Source organism: Telopea speciosissima, chromosome 4 (assembly GCF_018873765.1).
Source record: "Telopea speciosissima isolate NSW1024214 ecotype Mountain lineage chromosome 4, Tspe_v1, whole genome shotgun sequence".
Classification (NCBI taxonomy): Eukaryota; Viridiplantae; Streptophyta; class Magnoliopsida; order Proteales; family Proteaceae; genus Telopea; species Telopea speciosissima.
In genome coordinates this window covers 22,939,534-22,946,257 of record NC_057919.1, presented here as the reverse complement: position 1 = coordinate 22,946,257, position 6,724 = coordinate 22,939,534, and positions in this window count along the sequence as shown.

The window sequence follows — 6,724 nt, the reverse complement described above, 5'->3', positions numbered from 1 at the left end:
GCCATTCTCACCACAGGGGAGAACGTCTCATCATAGTCTATACCCTCCTTTTGGGTATATCCCTTCGCCACAAGACATGCCTTATACTTGTCAATTGATCCATCTGCCTTTCGCTTGACCTTCAGGACCCACTTGTTCCCGATGGCCTTGTGCCCAGGTGGAAGATCAACTAACTCCCAGACTTGGTTCTTGCTCATAGAACTCAACTCATCTTCCATAGCAGCTTGTCACATTTCCTTGGCTGGAGAAGAGAATGCCTCACTCACTGAGGCTGGCTCATCCTCATCCCTCGGGACATAGACGAGTTCAGCGTCTCCTTCAATCTCAAAATGAAGTCGGGGAACGTGTTCACGTGCCCTCTTATGCGCAAAGGGTTCTTGACCCACGGGTTGTGCGCTTTCATTAGGTAGCGCACTCGCACTAGGCTGGTGATCACTCTCACCCTCTCTGGCGATCTCTTGATGAGTATTTAATTCCTCACCCTCGCCATGAGTAGGTGAGACACTTTCATCAGTCTCTATCTCAAAAAGATCAAGGTCTCTGCCAGCGTCACTGATGCTAGGGAAATCGATCTCAAGAAAATCCACATCGTGGGACTCACACTCTGCCATTCCTCCATCTTGATGTTCACCGTACACTATATAGCCTTTCGAGGTATCGAAATATCTTATAAAGATACTCTGTTTAGCTCTAGGGCCAAGTTTCTCAAACTTATGGGAGGTACTATGAACATATCCTGCACATCCCCATGGTCGCATATGCCCCAAAGTGGGCTTTGCGCCTTTCCACAATTCATAGGGAGTAGAGGGAACTGATTGTGATGGCACGCGGTTAAGGACGTAGGCAGCGGTCAACATAGAATCCCCCAGAAGGATATTGGGAGGTTGGCCTGCGCCATCATCGATCTAACCATATCTAAAAGCATCCTATTCCTCTGCTCTGGTACACCATTTTATTGTGAAGTGTGGGGAATAGTCAGCTGTTTGGTGATTCTTTTTTCCTCACACATCTCTTTAAATTGATCGGACAGATACTAGCATCCTCGGTCAATGTGCAGAGTTTTTAACCTCTTGCCTTGCTGATTCTCAACCTCTGCTACAAAGCGTTTGAAGTAATCTAGCGCTTCGTAGCTGTGAGCGATCAGATACATATAACCATATCATTGATAAAGGTGAGAAAATAGGAAGCACCATGATGTGCCTTCACATTCATTGGTCCATAGATGTCTGAATGGACAAGCTCTAGGGTCTGGGTTGCCTGTTTAGCCTTTCCAAAAGACTTTCGGTGGGCCTTACCCGCTAAACAGGCCTCACATGTCGGTAGGTTGACTTTAGCAAGTGAGCCCAGAAGGCCTTCTCGAGCTAGCCGTCCCATCCTATCTCGACCTATGTATCCTAGTCTAGCATGCTAAGTAATTGAATTAGGACTAGTATTAGAATCAACTACAAAAGATGAAGAGGAAACAATAGGAATTATCAAATCTAGTTTAATAAAACCATTCTCAAGACTACAATGTTCAAAACTAATACCATACAATCGTATCTCAAAAGAATCACCATAAAAAATAAATGAATATCCTAAAGTCAATAATGCAGTAACTGAAAGTAGATTATGCTGGATTTTTGGTATGTATAACACATCATGAAATAGCAAGATGCGCCCAGTGCGTAAGGTGAGCTGGTAGGTACCAACTCCTCGAACTACTTCACTAGTGCCATTCCCCATGTAGATACTTTAGGCGCCATCCGGAATCTTTCTATAATCTACGAACCCTCCTCGATCTTACACTATGTGTCTTGTTGCACCTGTATTCACAATCCAATCAGCTAGATTGGGTTTGGACAACCAAAACGTGTGTACATACAAAAGTATAAAGAGAGAGAGGCAGAAATGGTACCTGCTTCGCTTCAGAGTAGTCACGAGCGAAGTACCCCATCTTCTGGTAGTTATAGCACTTGACCTTGATATCTTTATTTCCACCTCGCTTGTCACGTCGCCACTTAGTGGTCTTACGCCCAGTTGGTGTAGCTTTCTGAGTTGGATCCTGATTCGCAGTGTTTCTTTGTCTCTTGTGCTTAGACCCATTCTTACGCTGCCCCGCTTGGGCGACAAGGGCTTGTGATTGGGTCACCTCTAGGCGCTCCACCTCTAGTTCCACATGAGCGGCAATGTCATTAAATATCTTGACAGTGTCGTTATGTGTCAGAACTATCTTCATCTGCCCCCAGGACTCAGGCAACATCCTGATGACGGCCTGTTCTTACTGCTCATCGGTAAGGTGTACCCCAGCATCATCCAATTTTTGGATCATGTCTTTCACAACCCTGAGGTGTTCAACCATAGTGTGCTTGGGGTTCTTACGATACATCTCAAACTTCAAGGTCATGGACCTAAGTCCAGTCGTGGATGTACCACCATAGCCGAGCCTTACCTGGTCCCACATGGACTTGGCAGTCTCGTACTTCTCATACTGGTCGATAAGATCATCGTGCATCGTGCTTAACATAAGAAAATGCGCACTACGATCTCTCTTAAATCAATTATCGTAAGTCTCTTTTTCTTGACGGTGACGGGTGTAAGTACCGCGGTCCTCCAGGACGAAGGTTTCCTCAGCCCCTTCTTGTTGGTATATTGGTGACATATGGTTTTGGGAGATATATGTGTGTGTGTGTATGGATGTGGGTAACATTGTCAATGTATGATAAATAGGGGATTGGGATCATGCATTAAAATATGTTAACATAATGAGAAGTCGCCACCTAGGGTTAGGGCCTAGGACCCATTAAGTGTAGCCCTACCCGTGGTGAGCAGAATCAGGCTACGTGACTTCATATGGTCCGACCAAAGGTTCGGGTAAGGGGTCAGGTTACGAGTGTGGGAAGGTGTTAGGCACCCACCTCGCCCGGCCGAAGCCGGTCTCTCTGTGTTAGATGCTACATAATGACGAATGTTGTTTCTCTCTTATTACGGGGATGGGGGATAGTATGAACTACATTCAGATGCTATGAATTGAACTAAAGTATAATAAACTACATTATATATGTGAAAAATGCGGACTAAAACGGTAAAATATGAAAGGACTACATTGGATCAACAAAAATGCAATGATTATACCTGTATGGTTGTATGGCCCTGGCTCAGGGGAGATGGACAAATGGATCGACGCTGCTTCTTTCTTGGCAGAGTAACGGCTCTTTCGAGTGATTTGGAAAAGAGTAAACAGACAGAATAACGTCTATACTAAGGGAGTTTCGATGGTTATCCGTGCACAGACGGGATACCAAAGCTAAGGAGCCAAAGCGCTCTATACTCAGAGGGACAATCGAAGGATCTGTCCACCTCAAGAAAACTTCAAATACTCACACACTCATGAGAGAAGGAGGAGAAATGAGGGTGAAAAGGGAGACAAAAATACTAGGAATCACTTGGGGAGGGTCTCTCTACCCAAAGTTCCTCTCTTTTAAATGTGGGAGGAGACCCTCCTATTTATAGGGAGGGACATTTTCTCTCTCCTGGCCGAAAAGTCCTCCACGGTGCCGTGGGGGGCTTTTCCACGGCGCCGTGGGTGACATCAGCAGGCTGATGTCACATCCCCTCATGGCACCGTGGAAATCGGTACACCTCCCACAAAGGCTCAGCCGTGGGCGCGTGAGTGCCATTTTTCCTTGTTTTTGGGCCTAAAATGGGCCATTTTGTGCTCGACATGGTTTTGGTCCTATGGGCCAGGTATCTTTAGATGCGAAAGAGGGGGTGTGCATCGTCCATCGTCCATGTCCCATTATCATCATCGCCAATTAGGGGGTGACAAAAATCAGTGTCTACAGTTTGCCCCTCTTTGGCCGAGGCCTGTGCCAACAGCCGAAGGGTAAAGATAAAAGACCAACTAATTTTGTCACCAAGAGCATGTATTGCTGACGCTTTGCTCAAAGGCGGCAGAGTTGCTAAAAACAGGCGGTTAATCGCGATGAAATCTTTCGATAATCCTCAAAAGAAAAACTCGGAAGAACCAAATCTTTATTGCTCAAACAATTTTTGAGGGTGATAAGGCACCACTCGGCCTACCAGATCGAATATGAGGGACTCCACTGGGATAGAATTTTGAGGGTGATAAGGCACCACTCAACCGACGATCTAAATAAGGCACCACTCGGCCCGAAGATCCAATTTGAGGGTGATAAGGCACCACTCGACCAAAAGTCAGACTTGGATGGTTATAAGATTCCACTCGACCGAAACCATCAAGTCTGGAGGGTGATAAGGCACCACTCGACCGAAGATCTAGATAAGGCACCACTTGGCCCGAAGATCCAATTTGAGGGTGATAAGGTACCACTCGACCAAAAGTCAAACTTGGATGGTTATAAGGTTCCACTCGACCAAAACCATCAAGTCTGGAGGGTGATAAGGCACCACTCGACCGAAGATCTAGATAAGGCACCACTCGGCCTGAAGATCCAATTTGAGGGTGATAAGGCACCACTCGACCAAAAGTCAAACTTGGATGGTTATAAGGTTCCACTCGACCGAAACCATCAAGTCTGGAGGGTGATAAGGCACCACTCGACCGAAAATCTAGATAAGGCACCACTCGGCCCGAAGATCCAATTTGAGGGTGATAAGGCACCACTCAACCAAAAGTCAAACTTGGATGGTTATAAGGTTCCACTCGACCGAAACCATCAAGTCTGAGGGTGATAAGGCACCACTCGCCAGAAGTTAGTATTGAGGGATTTCACGGGGATATTTTATATATATATATATATATATATATATATATATAAATATATATATATATATATATATTTTTTTTTTATTATTTTTTTATTATTTTATTTATTTATTTATTTATTTATTTTTGGGGTCCACGGCCCGTGTATGGCGGCACGTGCTTGCACGGCCCGTGTGTGCGGCACGTGCCGGACTTCACGGCTCCGGCAATCCTCCACGGCGCGTGGGCGCTGTTCCACGGGACCGTGGAGAATTCCACGGCACCGTGGGCGCGATAGAGAATTTATAAATAGAGGTTCCCTCCCTCATTCCTTCACTCCCATTTACGCTTCGAAGCTCACTTTTTTTTATTTTTGACTTCAAACCCTGTTTATTTGCTCACACCATGTCTTTCCGCCGACGAGGGCGCCGATCTTACCGGAGCCACTACTCGGTACCACTGATTGCATTGCACGGGCTGCATGGTATCTTTCAGGGGTCACCCTGGCCGACACGGCCCGTCATGGTTGTCGCTCCATATGGGGCCAGGGCAGTATTCTTACTCTTTCCCTTTCAATTTATGCATTTATTTATATTAGCTTCATACTTCATTGCATAGATTAGAGGTAATGCCCCTAGATTCTGCCCCAATGCTCCTAATGGCACGTAAATGTAGGTAATGCCCCCAGATATCATCTTAGGCACCTAGCAGCACACAAATTTAAGCGAGGCCATCAGACAAATATCCTAAGTGTCTTTTGGCACGCAAATCTAGGTAATGCCTCTAGATACCCTCCTAGGCACCCGGTGGCATGCAAATCAAAGCGAGGCCATCAGACACTGCCCTAAGTATCCTTTGGCACGTGAATCTAGGTAATGTCTCTGATACCCTCCTAGGCACCTAGTGGCACGCAAATCAAAGCGAGGCCATCAGACACTACTCTAAGTGTCCTTTGGCACGCGAATCTAGGTAACGCCTCTAGATACCCTCTTAGGCACCTAGTGGCACACAAATCCAAACGAGGCCATCAGACACCACCTTAGGTGTCATTTGGCATGCAAATCTAGGTAACGCCTCTAGATACCCTCCTAGGCACCTAGTGGCACACAAATCCAAGCGAGGCCATCAGACACCACCTTAAGTGTCATTTGGCATGCAAATCTAGGTAATGCCTCTAGATACCCTCCTAGGCATCCAGTGGCACGCAAATCAAAGCGAGGCCGTCAGACACCACCTTAAGTGTCCTTTGGCACGTGAATCTAGGTAATGCCTCTAGATACCCTCCTAGGCACCTAGTGGCATGCAAATCAAAGCGAGGCCATCAGACACCACCTTAAGTGGCCTTTGGCACGTAAATCAAGGTAACGCCTCTAGATACCCTCCTGGGCACCTAGTGGCACACAAATCAAAGCGAGACCATTAGACACTACCCTAAGTGTCCTTTGGCGTGCAAATCTAGGTGATGCCTCTAGATACCCTCCTGGGTACCTAGTGGCACACAAATCAAAGCGAGGCCATCAGACACTACCCTAAGTGTCCTTTGGCGCTCAAATCTAGGTGACACCCTCTTTTACATCCTCTCCCCCTTTCTCTCTTTTTTTTTCTTTTTTTTTGTTTTTTTCTTTTGTTTAATTGTTGTCCTCACTATCTCGGCTAACCATTTGCCTTATTTTTCTTTGCGGCAGCTCCTTCCTTCGCCCAAGAAATATTGTGGGTGGAGGCGTTTCAGTGGTACCGCACACTTTGCCCAGCAGTCGATCGCGGGTTGTTCGGACCGGGTTGGGGCACATTGCCTCGTCCCTGGCTCGCGAGTTGGACGATCCGATGTGAGAGCTCGATGGAGAGGTGGTGGCCGAGCACCCATACATTTCACCTTCCCTTTGGTGAGGCGACGGTCACCCCTTTAGATTTCTACATGATCACGGGACTCCCCTTTGGCGGATTACCCATGACACGACTCCGGAGGAGAGGATTATAGCCTCTAGAGCCATCGAGCGCTGGAGTACTACGGCGCGT